Source organism: Apodemus sylvaticus, chromosome 20, assembly GCF_947179515.1.
Source record: "Apodemus sylvaticus chromosome 20, mApoSyl1.1, whole genome shotgun sequence".
NCBI classification, from domain to species: Eukaryota; Metazoa; Chordata; class Mammalia; order Rodentia; family Muridae; genus Apodemus; species Apodemus sylvaticus.
Window position 1 is genome coordinate 30,084,281 of NC_067491.1, and position 19,044 is coordinate 30,103,324.

Sequence of the window (19,044 nt, forward strand, 5' to 3'; positions counted from 1 at the left end):
ATGAATGTGGGTGCCCTTGCATTTGGAACATAGATGGTCAGAATTGAGAGTTCATCTTGGTAGACTTTTCCTTTGACCAGTATGAGGTGTTCCTCCTTATCTTTTTTGACAACTTTTGGTTAAAAGTCAATTTTGTCTGATATAAGAATGGCCACTCCAGTTTGTTTCTTGGGACCGTTTGCTTGGAAAACTGTTTTCCATCCTTTGACTCTTAAATAGTGCCTGTCTTTGTCATTGAGATGGGTTTCGTGTATGCAGCAAAATGTTGGGTCCTGTTTACATATGCAGTCCGTTAGTCTATGTCTTTTCATAGGGGAATTGTGACCACTGATATTAAGAAATATTAAGGAAAAGTGATTATTGCTTACTGTTATCTTCTTAATTAAAGTCTACATTCTGGTTGTGCAGCTATCTTTATTGGGTTTGATGAAAGATTACCTTCTTGATTTTTCTACAGTGTGGTTCGCTGTCTTGTGTTGGTATTTTCCACCCATTATTCTTAGCAGAGCTGGATTTGTGGAAAGTTACTGTGTTAATTTGCTTTTGTCATGGAATGTCTTGTTTTCACCATCTATGGTAATTGAAAGTTTGCTGGGTATAATAGTCTGGGCTGACATTTATGTTTTCTTAGGGTCTGTGTGATATCTGCCCAGGCTCTTCTGGCTTTCATAGTCTCTGGTAAGAAGTCTGGTGTAATTCTGATAGGTCTGCCTTTATATGTTACTTGACATTTTTCTCTCACTGCTTTCAATATTCTTTCTTTGTTTAGTGCATTTGGTGTTTTGATTATTATGTGACGGGAGGAGTTTCTGCTCTGGTCCAATCTGTTTGGAGTTCTGTAGGCTTCCTGTATTCATGGGCATCTCTTTCTTTAGGTTAGGGAAGTTTTCTTCTAAAATTCTGTTGAACATATTTATTGGGCCTTTAAGATGTAAGTCCTCACTTTCTTCTATTCCTATAATCCTTAGGTTTGGTCTTCTCATTGTGTCCTGCAGTTCTTGGATGTTTTGGGTTATAAGCTTTTTGCATTTTGCATTTTCTTTGACTGTTGAGTCTATGATTTCAATGGAATCTTCAGCATCTGAGATTCTTTCTTCTATCTCTTGCATTCTGTTGTTGTTGCTTGAATCTATGACTCATGAATTCTTTCAAAGGTTTTCTATTTTCAGAGATGTCTCACTTTGTGATTTCTTTGTTGATTCTATTTTCAGGTTTAGATTCTGGATAGTTTTGTTCAGTTCCTTCACTTGTTTGTTTGTTTTTTCCTGAAATTCTTTAAGCAATTTTTGTGTTACCTATTTAAGGACTTCTACCTGTTGATCCATGTTCTCCTGTGTTTCTTTTAGGGGTTTTTGTGATTCCTCTTTATGGGTTTCTGCATGTTGACCCATGTTCTCCCATAATTCCCTATGGGATTTTTGTATTGCCTCTTTAAGGACTTCAAATTGTTGACCCATATTCTCCCATATTTCTTTAAGATTTTTTTTTTTGTTTCCACTTTAAGGGCTTCTACCTTTTGATCCATATTCTCTTTTCTTTCTTTAAGGGATTTTGTGCTTCTACCTGTTGACTCATGTTCACTTGTATTTCTTTAAGGGAGTTATTTATGTCCTTCTTGAAGTCCTCCATCAGCAATATGAGATGTGATTTCAAATCTGGTTCTTGCTTTTCTGATGTGATGGAGTATGCAGAATTTACTCTTGTGGGAGAGCTAGGTTCTGATGGTGCATGTTTCCTTGGTTTCTAGTGGTAATGATCTTGCATTTTCCTTTGGCCATCTCATTATTTATGGTGTTAGCTGGTCTTGCTGATACTATCTTCTCTATCCTGCCGGCCTGTGCTTCTTTTTCTGTCCAATGCCCTGCAAACAGCTGATTCTCCATGAAATATCAGATGATGGGATCTCCCCTGTGGCAGACCTGGCAAGGGTCTAATGCGCTGCTCCTGCCAATTCTCGAATGCCCTGCTCCTGTAGGTTCTCTAATACCCCGCTCCTGTCGGTTCTCTAGAGAACATCAGGAAGCAATGTCCTCTCTCTGACCAAGAATCTCCTGTCTCAAGTGTGTTTAAACTCTGCCTTGTCAATAAATGCTGATCCCCTAATGCTTGGGTAGGATAGAGCATAGGATAGGATGTCTGCTAACCAGAGGAAGGAGAGAGGGGAGAGTGAGAGATTCAGTTCATCAAGGATGGAGGAGAATTTGGAGTTATAAGGAAGTGGTTTGGAGAGAGATAATGTGTGGAGGTAATCACATTAGCACAGAAATTAAAGACATATGCACAGCTGTTGAGGTACAGTTTTAAATAAATATTGTTTCTCTGTGAGAAACTGGAGACTACCATAAAGAAATACAACTGGTGGGGTAATTTACTGCTATATTTATATTAAAGACAATTCATTTACAATATATTTCTTATAATAGATTATAATTACTGTTGGTATAACTTTACAATAAATGCTTTCCTTTATTAATATACAGTGGTCTTTATGTCTCCTAATTTTGGCTTGAAGTTACCAGATATCAGAATAGCTATGCCATCTCCAACTGAGGCCTTAACTTGAAAGACTTTATGCTTTAATTCCTTGACGCTTTATCACTGTGATGTTTCATAGAAATACAACAGATTTAGAGATTTATTTATTTTTATGTGGACAGCAAGCCTATATCTCTTTATTGATGAGTTGAGGCCAATTGCATTTTAGGCAATCATTGAAACTTACTCATTAATTCCCTGAATCTCATTATTTTGTGATTAGTAGACATCTTAGTCATTGTTCTATTGCAGTGAAGAAACACCATGACTGTAACAAGTCTTTTTTTTAATTCTATATATTTATTTACTTTTTATTTACATTCCATATTCTATCTCCTATCTACCCTCTGACTGTTCCACATCCCATACCTCCTCCTCACACCTGTCTCCAAGTGGATGTCCCCACCCACCACCACACCTGACCTCTAAACTCCCTGGGGCCTCCAGTTTCTTGAAAGTTAAGTGCCTTATCTCTGAATGGACACAGACCTGGCAGTCCTCTACTGTATGTGTGTTGTGGGCTGCATGTCAGCTGGTGTATGCTGCCTGTTCAGTGGTCTGGCAACTCTTAATAAATGAGAGTATTTAACTGGAATTTGCTTACATTTTCAGAAGTTTAGTCTTTCATGAGGAGGGACCCATGGCTCCAGCTGCATATGTAGCATAGGATTGCCTTATCTGGCATCAAAGGGAGGAGAGTCACTTGTTCCAATGGAGGTTCAATGACCCAGTCTAAGGGAACGCTAGGAGTGTGAGGCAGGAATGGGTGGGTGGCTGGGTGAGCCCCCTAACAGAATCAGTGGGGAGAGGGGATAGGATGGGGGTTTGTGTGGAGAGGGGACAAGGAAGGGTGATAACAGTTGAAATGTAATCAAATAAATTAACAAATATAAATAAATAAATAAATAAATAAATAAATAAATAAATAAATAAATACCAAAATATAAAAAGAAGATATGACTTAATACTTTTGGGACATTATAAAACCATCTTACGTGTAGAATCTGTTGTCAGTGTCAAGGATAACCCTGTAACTTCTAAATTCTTGGTTTCTGTAGCAGTGACAGAGGAATTGATTCCTGTTTGCCTCAGGCTCAGACCTATTAAATTTCAAGTTTATTTTCAGATCATGAGATCTTTTCCTGATTAAAATGGCTTCCTTCTTTTAATGTTGTCCAACTGAAAATCGTACTTTTTTATTCTGACATGTTCAATAAATCCTCAGACTTATTTGCACGATATTGTATTAATATAATTATGTTATTATAATCCCACTTTAGCTTTATAAGTGTATAAAATATAAACTTCCTATTTGTAGGAATAAGCTACTAATTTGCCTGGTTCTCACAGGTGGCACCAAACACGTGGTGAAGAGTATGCTTCTGTCAAGGTACAAAGTCTTTGTCCAGCCTCAATATGGAGTCTTATACAGTTGGTAAACTAGTATCTTTCAGAGTATGGCACAGAATGATAAAGTACCGCTTTAAATATGGAGCAATTTAAGGTAGGGACAGTCAGATCTCAGTTGTATTATCAATGGAGCTGGTGCCCAGGTGCTGTTCTTATAGAACTAAAGTGTGATCCAAAATTCTACCTGACTTACACTTCAGAAACAGCTACTCCTTCACCTCTCCATGTCAGTGAACTGTGTGGCTAAGAGTCTGAGCTACATCTGTTTCTGCATTCTGAAGCCTCATTATGTACCCATTGACTTTTGTTGTAAATGCCATGAACAGGAACTCTTCTCTATTTGGTATACAGTTTGTGATTTCCATTCTGAATTCATTCTTTACCGGCTCATACATAGGTACACTTCTAGTTCACAATCATAGCTAGAAGTTTCTCTCTAGTTCTTGAAGATAATATTATTTTCTGTCCTTTTTTTTTTCAGTCTATTCTAATAACACAATCTAGTCCTTATCTAAAAAATTCAAGATCTTAGAATCATTATTATGGATCCCATGGGTTATAACTAAGTTAGTTTTGAAGAGGAATTAATAATATTCTTGGTAAAGGGCTTAGTTTACCCTTAAATATCTTCTAAAGGAATCAGTTTTACAATTATTTCCATCAATTTTCAGATATAATTAGGTCTGAAGGGATTTCTTTTCACATTATCATGTGTTTGCCATCAAAAACCTTTAAACATAATTATTAAAAATAAAAAGCCTTCCAAACACAGAGTCGAATGCTCACAGCCAACCATTGCACTGAGGGTGGGTTCCCCAATGGAGGAGTTAGAGAAAGGACTGAAGGAGCTGAAGAGGTTTGCAATCCCATAGTAAGAACAACAATCTCAACAAACCAGAATCCCCAGAGTTCCCAGGGACTGAGCTACCAACCAAGGAGTACACATAGCTCTGGCTCACACGTAGCAAAAATGGCCTTGTCAGGTATCAATGGGAGGAGAGGTACTTGGTCCTATGAAGGATCAATAGATGTCCCAACATAGGGGAATCTAGGGCTAGAAGGAAGGAGTGGGTGGGTACGTGGAGGAACACCCTCATAGAAGGATGGGGGAGTGGGAATGGGATAAGGGGTTTCTGGAAGGGGGGAAACAAGGGTGAGGATATCAAGGGATATCCCTCAAGGGTGAGGGAAACAAGACTTGAAATGTAAATAAATTAAAAATATATTTTTATAAAATAAAATTTAAAAAAAATCAAAAAAACGTTAGGTTTTGTAGCAAAGAACTTTTCTACATATAAACTGGTTAAAATTTATTATAGCCACATACACAATTCTAGTTGGACTTGGATAAGATACCACCTTCAAAATAATATATTATTTAAATCAGAAAGGAACATATGCAAAATATTGAACAGTGTGATGTTCAATGTAAAGGACACAATCAAAGGAAGAGAGTGAAATTGTCAGATTCAATTATTTTCTCACAAGCCACAACTTAGAAACATGGGTCAATGCAAACCAAAAGCACCAAAACGTATTACAAGACAAAAAAAAAAAGGAAAATTAGGAAAGAAAAAACTTAATTTCCTTCCAGGCACTTCAATATTTATGACTGTTTTTCCAACTATGGATTCTGGAAATTTCATACATTGGTAAAGTATATGATATTTAAAATGGGTTTTAAGAAATCATTAAGTTAAATTAATATGATTATTATAGCATAATTAACTATCCATACCAAAATAAATATAATTATATAATTATATCAACAATTTTAAGAGAGTAGCATTATGTCATTATTTAAGAGAGAATACTAAATGAACATCATGGGTTTTTTTATATTCGTGGATTTTTTAAATTTTTTTCCTGTAATTTCTATAGACCAAGAAAAGTCTTCTTTAGTTATCTTTGAATTCCTGGCACTTATCCTAATATTGGCACAATTAACTTAATATTTTTAATTTAATTTCATTTCTCCTCTTCCCTTTATTTACCCCAGTCTCTCTTCTCTGATTTCACAATAGCTGTTTGCCCTGGGACTGTGTTACAGTTTTGTTTGGCTTTTCAATGAATTTTATCAATGCTAGAAATTTGATTAATATTTAAAGAAAGCTATCTCTTATAGCAGATAAAAATGTGTATTGGTGCAATAAGAAAAATTCTCTTTCTTAAATGTCCAATGTCAGATATTTGGGCTAGTAAGCTGTTTTAAAAATATTGATTGAAAGATTCTGGATTTTTATACACCAGTGTCTGTCTCCTTTGACTTATAACATTTGAGTTTGCCCTGGGCTAATTTTTTTTTCCACCCATAAGACCATAGCAGAATGTAAATATTGCCTAAAATGACCTAGAGAATTCAGATGGGGCTGAGAATTCAATTGACACAAAACAGAAAAGCATACAATTTTTAGTATGTTTGTAAGGTTGTATAAAATAAATGGTTTTAACATGAGAAATGTGTTCTCCAAGTAAAATGGGTACCCGAAGCGGTGCACAAACGTAAATGCTTCCATGTTGCAGGGAATAGAGAGGTAACTTCAGGAAAGTAAGAAAATGTGTTGGGAAACTGAAGAACAATAAGAATTATTCAAATAGGTATGTTTGCACAGATTTTCCTGGTCTACTAGTGAAGTATAACCATATATTTCTTACTATACAGAGTGCATCTTTCACTCTCTTGATTAAAAATGCCTTCTTTCTTGTATCTGCAATTTATTCAAGTACTGTGAATTCATGAATACTCACTTGCCAAAGTGGCATGTTCTAGGTGACAGATTATGCCAATTTTGAGGGTCTTAAAAGAGAAAAATTAGGAGTAATGATCTTTAACAAGAACTCACTGGACAGAATTGGAATGTGTTAACATTCTCTTCTGATCCACTGGGGACTACTCATATATCACTGTATGAACTAGGTTACATGTAAGTTGAAAAATAATTTTCTTTGTTACTGAGGAGCTTCTATCGAGTTTTTCCACAAAGCACAATTGATTCATTTCGAAATCTCTGACTGGAGACAGTCTTTTCTTTTCTTTTCTTTTCTTTTCTTTTCTTTTCTTTTCTTTCTTTTCTTTTCTTTTCTTTTCTTTTCTTTTCTTTCCCTCTCCTCTCCTCTCTTTTCTTTTCTTTTCTTTTCTTTTCTTTTCTTCATCTGCATTGGTGCTTTGCCTGCATGTATGTCTGTGTGAGGGTGTCAGACCTGTGAGTTATAGACAGCTGTGAGCTGTCTTGTGGTTGCTGGGAATTGAACCCAGGTCCTCTGAAAAAGCAGTCAGTGCTCAGAACCTCTGAGCCATCTCTTCATCCCATACAATTACTTTTCTTATGAAAATTTTAATGACATTTTGTCTTCAGCTATTCCTCTCTGTCTTGTTATAGTCTCATTTTATGGAACTTGAATGTGTTACTTTCCCCATAAATCCTTAGTTGCCCCACCCATCTTAGGTCTCCAAACTTCTGTCCATTCATGAATACACTACAGAGTACCTACACTAAAATCTCCACTTCCTGTGTCCAATATCATATGTCCTTTTGCAGGTTAGTACCATAGCATTATTGTTTTTTATTGTTTTATTTATTTATATTCCAAATGTTGCCAACCATCCTGGTCCACCCACCAAGATTTCTTTACTCCATCCCCTCTACCATTTGCCTCTGAGAGGGTCCTCACCCCCCTGCATACCACTTCTGAGGCATCATGTAGCTAAAGGATTATATGCATAATCTCCCACTGACACCAGACAAAGCAGTCTTCTGTCACGTATATGCCAGGTGAGGGGCTTGGACCAACCCCTGTTTGCTCATTGGTTGCTGGCTTAATCTCTGGGAGTTCCCAGTGATCTGGGTTAGTAGATATTGTTGGTCTTCTTATCGTACCTTGACATCCTTCAATCCTTCCCCTAACTCTTTCTTAGGGGTCTCTGACCTCAGTCCAATGGTAGGCTATAAGATCTGCATCTTTCTCAGTCAGCTGCTGGTAGAGCCTCTCAGAGGACAGCCTGTCCAGTCTGCAAGCATAGCATGACATTAGTAATAATGTCAGCGTTTGATGCCTGCCCATGCAATGGATCCCAATTTGTGGCAGCCACTGAATGGCCTTGCCTTTAATTTCTACTCCATTTTTGTCTCCACATTTATTTTAGACAGGAAACATTCTTTGTCAAAAATTTTGAACATAGGTTGATGACCCCTGCTTCTACTGGGGCCCTGTCATCTCTTCAGGTTTCATCTCCTCACTGTTGGACATGTTGGCTAAGATCATCATTGAGTCCTGGACATTTCATATCCTAGCTCTTTGGGACTTTCTAGAGGTTCCCCACTCCCACCCCCTGCAGCTGCATATTACCATTCATAGCACTGAATGTGTGTGTGTGTGTGTGTGTGTGTGTGTTATGTTAGTAAAATTTCACTCACAAGCCTGTATAAAAGCCATATAACTATCCTATTTTGTGAAAGGATATCGAAGGTGAATACAGTAGAATAATCTTCTCATTACAAAGACCTTGAAAGTTATTTTGAGATACAGCTTAAAAAATCCATTGGTATAAATTAAAATTAACAAGCCAAAAGCTTGTGGCAGTAGGAATTGTAATCAACAGGAATTATCTGGTGAAGAGGTCATTTCTTAACTCCCAATAATTACAGGACAACTAATCACTAAAGCAATCAAAAAGCATGGTTTTGACTTGACAACTGCCTTACCACAGTGATTTTCAGTATTAGTGAGCAAAGAGGAATTATACAAAAGTCAACATATAAACATCAAGGAGTATCACAGTCACTGTTCTTAATGACTGGGACACATCCTTTAAACTGTACTGAAAGGGATAAAATCATATGACTATTGAAAGTATACTTAAATTAAACTTGAACTAGAGCTACCACACACCGAGAGTACATGGTACTTCCTATGTTAACTAAGCCAGAGACATGATATATTACTATAGTCAATAGGCAGATATACTGGAAAGTTGTAGCTGTGAATAATTTGTGAGGTCCAGAAAACAAACACACACACACACACACACACACATACACACACACACGCACGCACACACGACAAATGGTACATGAGCACATGGAGTTTTCCAGACTGTAAGTTGTTTTGTGAAAGTCAGGGAGTCAGATATGAGGGAGAATGAGAAGAGTGCTATTCACTACTGCATAAGTATGGGACACTTAGGCTACACTCAGTTTTGTTGTGGATATCCCTGGAACTGATTGTATTTTGACACAAATTCAGCTTCCCCACGAGGGACTGCCTAGGACTAGTAGTAGATCACATACACAGGACTTCATGTGACCCTTTTGATGAATAAAGAAAGAAATCACTGGGAGAGTAGGCAGAACTTCTGGGTCAGAGGGAGGAAGGGAAGAGGCAAGAGAAAGAAATAGGCATTTTAATGGGGACAGCAGCAGGTGAAGATGTAGATAGAGGAGATCCCGTTTCAGGGAGTGGATCTGTTTATATCCCTATGGCTTATAATTTGGATGCTAGTTGTTGTACCCAGTGATTGAATTACCCTTGATTCTAAACTAAGTTTGTGTGGTGTTTTCCTTTACACTGTGATTCAACTGGGTTTCAGAGAGAAAGGTATGGCAGCAAAGCATGGGTTTGCAAGTGCACCCCAAAAGGCTGTGGGTATTGTAAAACATGGGGTTAGCATAGTAGCAACTTGCCTATGGGAACTTAGTGAGTTGGCTGGAGAGGTTTCAGAGCTCTGAGTCTAAGAGTCTCCACAAGAAGAGAACAGGCCAGCCATTGCCTGCCAGTGCCTGGCAGGCCAGCCTGCCAGGGCCTGCTGGTGTAGCTGAATTGCATTTTTTAGTACTTCCCACAGCATAGTTTATTTCAAGTTGCCTCCTATAGTAACTCAGTTTACTGTGGAATTTTATTTGATAAGTTTACCTTCTTTTTGACTTCTTATGTCACTAAAATGAAAATAAATATTTTGCTGTTTGAAGAAAAACATTTTCTGTCTTTATATCAATATTCTATGTGATTTTTAAAATTCTGTTTTCAGGCATTTGTTTAAAACTGAGGCACAAATACATATTAGCCTGAAATTATGTTGGGTGAAAACTCACCAATGTTACTGTTTCACACGTGTGTGCACTGTCCCACAGAGTGTTCTCTGGAAGGAGCATACTTAGAACTGCTCACTTGTATGTCCACAATGCCTTACTCTATAATGCCGTATCAAGAATTGTCTTGATTTTCTTTGATTTTTTCTGTTTATTTTTGTTTTAAAGTGGAAAAGCATACTCTCTAACAATTACAGAGTATGTTAGAGTAGATAAATCCAGCCATAAATGTATATTACAAGCACACATTTACTGTCCTTGCTTGTACTTCTGCATGACTGGCAGTACAGAAAGAGTTACTTCAACAGCATGAGTATCTGCAAATTATGTGCTGGGGTCCATTCTGATGGCTGTGAAGTCACAAAGTAAAATGAATTTTTCAGTGTTGTTATAATTTTATGGAACCACTCTGCTTAGGACAGAAGAATCATTACAAGTGTTCTGATAACTGCATCTAACTAATATAAAAACTCTAAGAAGAAGCACCACTAGTCATCGGGCTAGAAGAGCACAGTGCACAAGCTCAGAATGGACTTCAGCATCAAGCTATGGTTCTTGAGTAAGTACCAAATAGAGGATCTTCAGAAACTAGCACAGCCTTAATAAAATCCATGTGCCAGTCTCTCTCTTTGCATTTGGACAAGCCTCACAAATATAAACACCTGAAACTGATATTATTTTGTCTCCTAACTTAGAAATTAGATGCACAGCAACATTAATTGCCTTATCTGGAAAGGCATACAAGTGGCTTATTTGAGATTTTTCATCAAATGTATTTTAGTTCTAGAACTCTATTTTGCTAAACATTAGACTCATATGACTAGGTCTGGTAGGTTAAACATACTCAAGGAGTCTGTTTAGGTACCTGCATTACCTAATATTTAATTGATGCACATATTTTTCCTCTATTATTCTGACTTGTCCTAGTGACATGTTTTTATATTTATCCAATGAATTAATTCAATTCTTTGCCTGACACAAAAACAATTCCACATCTTCACTTTTAAACAGCAAGTACACTTTTTTTTCATACTAAGTAATCTTAAACAGTGAGTTTCAAACACCTGCAATTCATCTTTATGTATTGCCTTCTTTATTTTTAAGGCTATCTTATTGGTTTCAGTGTTTCTACTGTTCATTGGTGTACTGCATATTTTGAATAATAAACTCAATATCCTCAATATTGATTGTACCTGTGGGTTTTAGGGATGGTCCTTAAAAACTATGAATCAATAACTCCCACTCCATTTTTCCTCCAGTACCATTTGGCTATAAGCACTTTAGAATAAACAGCCACAGGCTGGTTATAAATCATTCTATCTTCCTCCTGACAGTCTGCAACCAGGTTGGTAGATTTCCCCAAGGGAAAGGAAAGCAGGGCAAATATCGGTCACGCTCTGCATTCCACCTGCAAATGCTTACAGCTGGAATGTGCCTGCAGTTTACAGAACAGAAGGATGTGTCCACAGAGAGCAATTTTAAAAGATGCAATTCAATTTTAAATGTATGTATGCATTTCTGGTTAGGGACACTAAATTAAATTACCACTTAAAGATAACACAGACACCTTACTAATGGCTTTAAAGTAATCAACATGTGGGTGTTTAGAGATCAGCACAAGGATATTTAAATTTAAGAAAATCAGGGTACATAATTGTATGTGGAGAGATGATTAAACGTGTCTTTCCCATCTCATTTACTGAGACGTTTTTAGTCAATCCCCCATGAGAAAAAGATAGAAACTTAGTCTATAAATTACAAGTGTTAATTAACATTGTTCTACTTCAATATATTGCCACTCAGTTGTGATAGATCTATAAATTTTTCACAATATTTCTACTTAACTATGCTGAGCACTTAAGAGTATTTCATAAGTAAACTATATATTTATTTCCGCGAATTTTCCCAGGGCCAACCTATGAGAGACAATTTTATATAATGGACACAAATATTCATTGAAAAATATCCCCAGTAAAAGTTAATGATCAAAGTTAGATTCTTTCAACCTTTAATCATTCTCTGAGTAATTATATCCCAATACTGTAGTCTATTGTTATGGAAATCTCTCTCTCTCTGTCTCTGTCTCTCTGTCTTTCTGTCTCTCTCTCTGTCTCTCTCTCTCTCTCTGTCTCTCTCTCTGTCTCTCTCTCTGTCTCTCTCTGTCTCCTAACTTAGAAATTAGATTCACAGCAACATTAATTGCCTTATCTGGAAAGGCATACAAGAGAGAGATAGAAACACCTACAACATATTTGACCCATGCCCAGAATTTAAGAATACTGCCTTTCTTTGACAGAAAATGAATAAAAATTTAGTATTTAAATAAATATAGAATGCTGATTATGAATATCTAAATCCTAACTTTTTGTTCTGTGTCTTGAATAACCTTGAGGCAATTAGTTTTCTCCTAAAAGGATGAATTTATCTTTGAGATGTGGATAAAGCTGTACTCACCAAATTATGTGGCTGCCTATAATAAATATGTAAAGTATAAAACAATTGGTATCAGCGGTTAGTTCTCAATAAATCCTCTGCTATCCATACATTTCAACCTTATATTTGTAGGGAATCAAAAATAAAAGTGGTCCTATTTGTTTGGTTGGTTCATGCTTAGTTTATTTTAATCTCTTATTTAATGAAGGCTTTCGGCTGTCAAAGGCTATCATGTGGATGCTTAGTATCAAAGTTCCCTAGACTGCTGTCTTTCTCAAAGGCAGATGGTAAATCCGTCAGCAGTAGCAATCAGAACAGCAACCCAGATGCTGTTAAGCTCAGTGTGTGAAGCTGTTCCTCCCACAAAGAGTACCATTGGGCAAGATGCCAAAAGAAGGTCCCCAAGGCAATTAGCTGCTTCTGAATTCAACGCTGGCTGTCTAGGAAGGCAAATGAATGCAGCTTGTTTGACTATATACCAATTTAATGCAAAGATCACGCCCTTACTTATAACCAAGCTAGACTTCCATATTTCAGCCTAGCAGCATTCTAATAAGAAATCTGCATGATCTTTATAATTCAGAGAAGAAAAATTTACATCTCTTTATAGTTATTAGCGTCCCCTGTCAATAAAGTAAATGATTAGACTTAATGGTCATTTATCCATAATTATTTTGCACATGCACAATTACTTTTATTGATATATAATAAAACCAATATTTATGAGTCCCTACATGTCATTTGAACTATGATGAATAGAGCAAGCAGTGGAGAGCTGCTGATAATATCGGGTAAAAACATCAGGACTTTGTCTAATATGGCTGGAATACTCTGTAAAATTATGAAAGGGGTAGAAAAATGTCACTTATGAAGGTAAAATGCAATATGTCATGAGCATTTCTTCTATAACTACAGCTTTAGTTGTTAAGATACATGGTCTGGTTAAGTTCTTAAAACTTCTGGTAAAACAGAACTGGAATATTCTTTGCATACTACAATGTATGAGGAACATTTCTGGGTAATTTTAGAGACTTCAAGTAAACTATCACCATCAAATGCATTCTGGGACCTGTCAAGGCTACAGAGTTACTGAGTTCTTCAGAGTACTTAAATTCTGTAAGTTTTTGTTCTGGATCAATACTCTTTTTGACTACATCACAAACAGCAAAAAATAAGATACATTCATTTTTCTAATTAAAAGTTTTTCATTCTGGAAGCCAAAGAATTTTTATTCTTTGAACAATCAGGACAAACTACTCCATGTAGAAATGTCACATGGCTGGACAATACTTGATTTCAGTAGCGGCCAATGAATCTTTAATAGATGGTGTTGTTCTTATCTGTGAAGAGATAATGCTTATCTTGGAAGGTTATGACAGGAATTATTTAAAAGAATAATTAAGGAATAAATGATATAAGAAATATTTTAAGAGCATAAATTCAGGAAATATAACTCAGTCATCTTCATTCACCTGTATCTTCCAGGGGTTTTTATAGAAACCATTAGAGGCTAATCATAATGTTAAATAAATCTGAACACTTCAAGAACATATAATGTGTGATTTGCCATTGTAGCATAATAGCATTGTCGAAAAGAGTAAGAAGAAACAGTAACTCTAAGAATATTTAATTATAATGTCACAATACATTGTGTGTTGTCAGATAAAACAGTTTGAAAAGATTCAATATCAAGATATAGTTTTCATATCAAATTTCATATCATAGCTTTTCTTTTTTAATCTATATTTTATACTCATATTTTTCCCTTAGTAAAGATGTATTACTTGACTCTTGCCCACAGAGCATAATCTGTAGCAATATTCTGAAGCTCGATTTTGTTTTTCTGGATATGCCTTTTCATTCAGACATGGTTCATTGTATTTTTGAAAACTAATACAGTTTTTTACTTTAATTTTTAAACTAAAACATTTTTAAAAGTTTAATTTTCACTACAGGCGCTTTATATGTGTTAATGATCATCATTTACCAAAATTATATTGAAGGGTGGTGCAATATTAGTTCTTGGCTGGCTGGAAAGAGGAATAGACCAGTATTTAGTCATATAAGTAAGTGCTGTCTGTTGCTAAGAATGGCACCAATCTTTGAATTTTACATAGGGTTTCTGAAATATATAACTTAAAATTCTGATTTCTTATCAACTGTCAGAGACTTTGGTGTGCCATATTTTAGAATGCTTTTCAGAGTGTGCACTTTTAGAAACATTCCCAAAATGATTTTGTGAAAGGTCTCTTGAATCACCCAGTGACAGTTGTCCCATAATAGTTAACCCCTTGACAATTCTGAAAAATGAATGATTCTAGCATCAGAGTCCTGCATCTGAAAACAGATTGTTATGCAACAAAACAAGTTCATAACCCAAGTAATTGGCGGGAAGTACTAACAAAACAAATTGTTGGAGTGTCTATTAGCATAGAGGTGGTTGAGTTGCAGTAGTAAATGACCCCTGATAATCAACAGCCTAACACATTTTCCTTAGTTACTTTATATTCATTACCCAGACAAGAACTGGGCTGAAATTACAGTCACACAAGGACTCAGTCGGATAGAACAGAAGGGAGAATCACCCAATCCATGATAGAGAACGTTCACAACTTGATGTGTAAAGCTTTTGTCAAGGAAATAAAAGTAATTTCTATTTCTATTTTAGAGCAGAGGAAGACAAATGGTCATGCAAAAATCAAGTAGAGTGGGCATTCAACTGGACTGTGAGCCCACAAGGAAGATGGCCAGAATGGCAATTGTTTTCAAGATTCCACATGCTGTACCACAAACAGTTGTTATGTAGTATAGATAAGGAGTCTGAAGACTCATGAATTAAATCCTAGTTGTGTCATTATGTAGCTTATTTTTAAAATGTGTACAAGCCTTAGCTTCATCATCTTAGAGAATCTCTTCTTTCATGAGTCAGTTAAGAATGAGCATAATGTATGGTTCCCCTGACATAGAGTATGGATATGTGATTTTATAATTAAAATATAATATGAAATGTTTCATATTCTTTAATAGATAAATTTATAAAAATCAATAATTTGCCATTATTTCAATATATATCTCTTTATTTCCATATCCAAGAAACTGGATTGAAATGAATGAAGGAGAGTAACTGAAATGTCATCTCTGGCATGGACAATCTCGCCATCATTTTTGTTATCAAACGGGCAGTTAACTTTAGATAAGCTTATATAAAATATTGTGGAGAGAACAAAAAGAAAGATTTATCAGACGAAACATTAGGAAGATTTATTTTATTTTCAAAAGAGTATTTCCAGTACTGTTGTGCATTGAGAAAATTAAACTAAAAACTTTAATAATAATATCACTCTTATAGATACTGTTTCTAAAGTCAAACAAAATCTCCACAAAGCATGTTTCTAAGAAATAGACATAGATAAATGTATGCAAGAATGGATAGATTGACAGATTGACAGATAGTGATAAATATAATACCCAGTGAATAAAATAGTTGAGAAACACTTTTCTACACTTACCAGCCTGTTAAGGAAAGAATTACATGCACCATGTTACCAAATTCTTTCTGGGCAGAACTCTCACTAAGAGTAACTCATATATTTCTATACACATCTTTATTTGAGTCTATACAGTTGACTTTTTTTAAGTACAGTGCCCTCTTCTTGAAAATAGACTAATTATATTTTCTAAATTAAATCTGCATGCAAATTGGAGTCTTGTGTACCTCTGACCTAAAGGTTTGTTTTCTTCCGCAACCACAACTATTAGATTTTGAAAAAAGGGTTCTGCAGAAGAATGGAAGTTTCAACTCCAAGGGATTTGGGAATACATCCGTTTCCTCAGATGTCTGGCATGGCATTTTGCCATGGGGAGAAACAAGGCCATTCAGTGCTCCATTACTGGGATTGTGATACATAGCCAGGAGGCAGACAACTTAATTTCTCTCTGATTTAAGCAGTCATTCTTGTCTTTCAAATGTTCATAGTCAGTCACTGCTAATCTCTATACACTTTAAATACACAGAATCTAGTGAGATATAATATCTCCTTTATTAAACAGAAGAATTGGAATCATTTAAAATTGTACCCATAAGTGTTCGACAGCCAGGAAGCTATTACAATGATATTTGACTTAAATAGGCCCAGATACCCTCAAATATGAAATTGTGGCCTCAAGCAACCAAATGCAAGAGGAATTCTTTCTTTCCAATAGGTGGGCTACTAAATGTAATAACTTTATTTTCAATTATAGCACTTGAGCCCTTGGTTGAACCCCTTCTATTGCTGCCAGAAGGCACGGCTGCCTTTTGTGCTGCATAAATCAATAAATTATACTTCCATTTGATTAGGCCCTTTGTTTAATAATTCCTAGAGATTCATTTTTTAATTTATTTTTTTATTGAATATTGTCTTCATTTACATTGCCAGTGATAAAACCTTTCCTGATATCCCCCCTCCCATAAGACCTCCAACCCCCTCTCCTTCCTCCTTCCCCTTGCCTCCACATGCCCACATGCCTCTCCACTCAACACACACACACAAACACACACACACACACACACACACACACACACACCAGTTTCCCTTTTTTCGGGCCTCTGTTGAGCCTTTACCTGACCAAGGACCATTCCTCCCACTGATGCCCAACAAAGCCTTCCTCTGCCACATTTTTGGCTGGAACCATGTGTGCCCCTTGGTTGATGGTTCAGTCCCTGTGAGTCTTGAGGCATCTGGGTGGCTGCAATCATTGTTCTTCCCATGGGGCTGTAAACCCCTTCAGCTCCTCTGGAACATCCTCCAACTCCTCCATTAGGGAACCCATGCCCAGTCCAGTAGTTGGTTTTAGCATCTCCCTCTGGATTTGTAAGGCTCTGGCAGGGCCCTTCTAGAGACAACCATGCCATGCTCCTTTTGGTATATACTTCTTGTCATCCATAGTAGTGTTAGGGTTTGTTGACTGTTTATAGGATGAATCCTCAGGTAGGGTAGTCTCTGGGTGGCCTTTACTTCAGTCTCTGCTCCACACATTGCCTCCCATATTGCTCCTGTGTCTATTTTGTTCCCTTTTTTAGAAGAACCCAAAGCACCTTCACTTAAGTCCTCCTTCTTCTTGTCTTTGGTGAATTGTAACTTCTTTATTTTAAGCTTTTGGGCTAACATCCACTTATTAGTGAGTGCATACCATGTGTGTTGTGATTGGGTTGCCTCGCTCAGGATGACACTTTCTAGTTCCATCCATTTGCCTAAGAATTTCATGAATTCATTGTTTTTAATAACTGAAAAGTACTCCGTTGTGTATATATGCCACAGTTTCTGCATCCATCCTCTGTTGAGGGACTGGGTTCCTTCCATCTTCTGGCTATTATAAATAAGGCAGCTATGAACATAGTGGAGCATGTGTCCTTATTACATGTAGGAGCATCTTGTGGGTATATGCCCAGGAGTGGTATAGCTGGGTCCTCGGTAGTACTATGTCAAATTTTCTGAGGAATCGCCAAAATGATTTTCAGAGGGGTTTTACCAGCTTGAAATTCCACCAACAATGGAAAACTGTTCCTTTTTCCCCACATCCTCTCCAGCAACTGCTGTCCCTTGAGTTTTTCATCTTAGCCATTCTGACAGGTATAAGGTGGAATCTCAGTGTGGTTTTGATTTGCATTTCCCTAATAACTAAGGATGCTGAACATTTCTTTAGGTGATTTAGAGCCATTTGAGTTTCCTCAGTTGAGAATTCCCTGTTTATCTCTGTACCCCATTTTTAATAGGGTTATTTGATTCTCTGGAGACTAACTTCTTGAGTTATTTGTATACATTGGATATTAGCCCTCTATCCTCTACCGGATGTAGGGTTGTTAAAGATCTTTTCCCAATTTTTTGATTGCCATTTTATCCTATTGACTGTGTCCTTTGCTTTTCAGAAGCTTTGCAGTTTTATGAGGTCCCATTTCTTGATCTTAGAGCATAAGCCATTGGTGTTCTGTTCAGGAACTTTCCCGTGTGCTCACGTGCCACTTTCTCCTCTATAAGCTTCAGTGTATGTGTAAGCTTCTGGCTTTATGTGTAGATCCTTGATGCACGTAGACTTGAGCTTTGTATAAGGAGATAAGAATGGGTCGATTTGCATTTTTCTGCATGCAGATCTCCAGTTGATCCAGCACCATTTGTTAAAAATGCTATTCCCCCCCACACACACTGGATGTTTTTAGCTCTTTTGTCAAATATTAAGGGGCAATAAGTGTGCGGGTTCATTTCTGGTTCTTCAATTCTATTCCATTGATCTTCCTGCCTGTCTGCATACCAATACCGAACAGTTTTTTTCACTACAGCTCTGTAGTAGAGCTTGAGGTCAGGGATGGTGATTCCCCAGAATATCTTTTGTTGTGAAGAATAGTTTTGCTATCCTGGGTTTTTTTGTTATTCCAGATGAATTTGAGAATTGCTCTTTCTATATCTATGAAGAACTGATTTGGGATTTTGATGGGGATTGCATTGAATCTGATTGCATTGCACTGAATCCCTGAAAGGCCAGATAGCCATTTTTACTATATTGATTCTACCAATCCATGAAAATGGTAGATCTTTCCACTTTC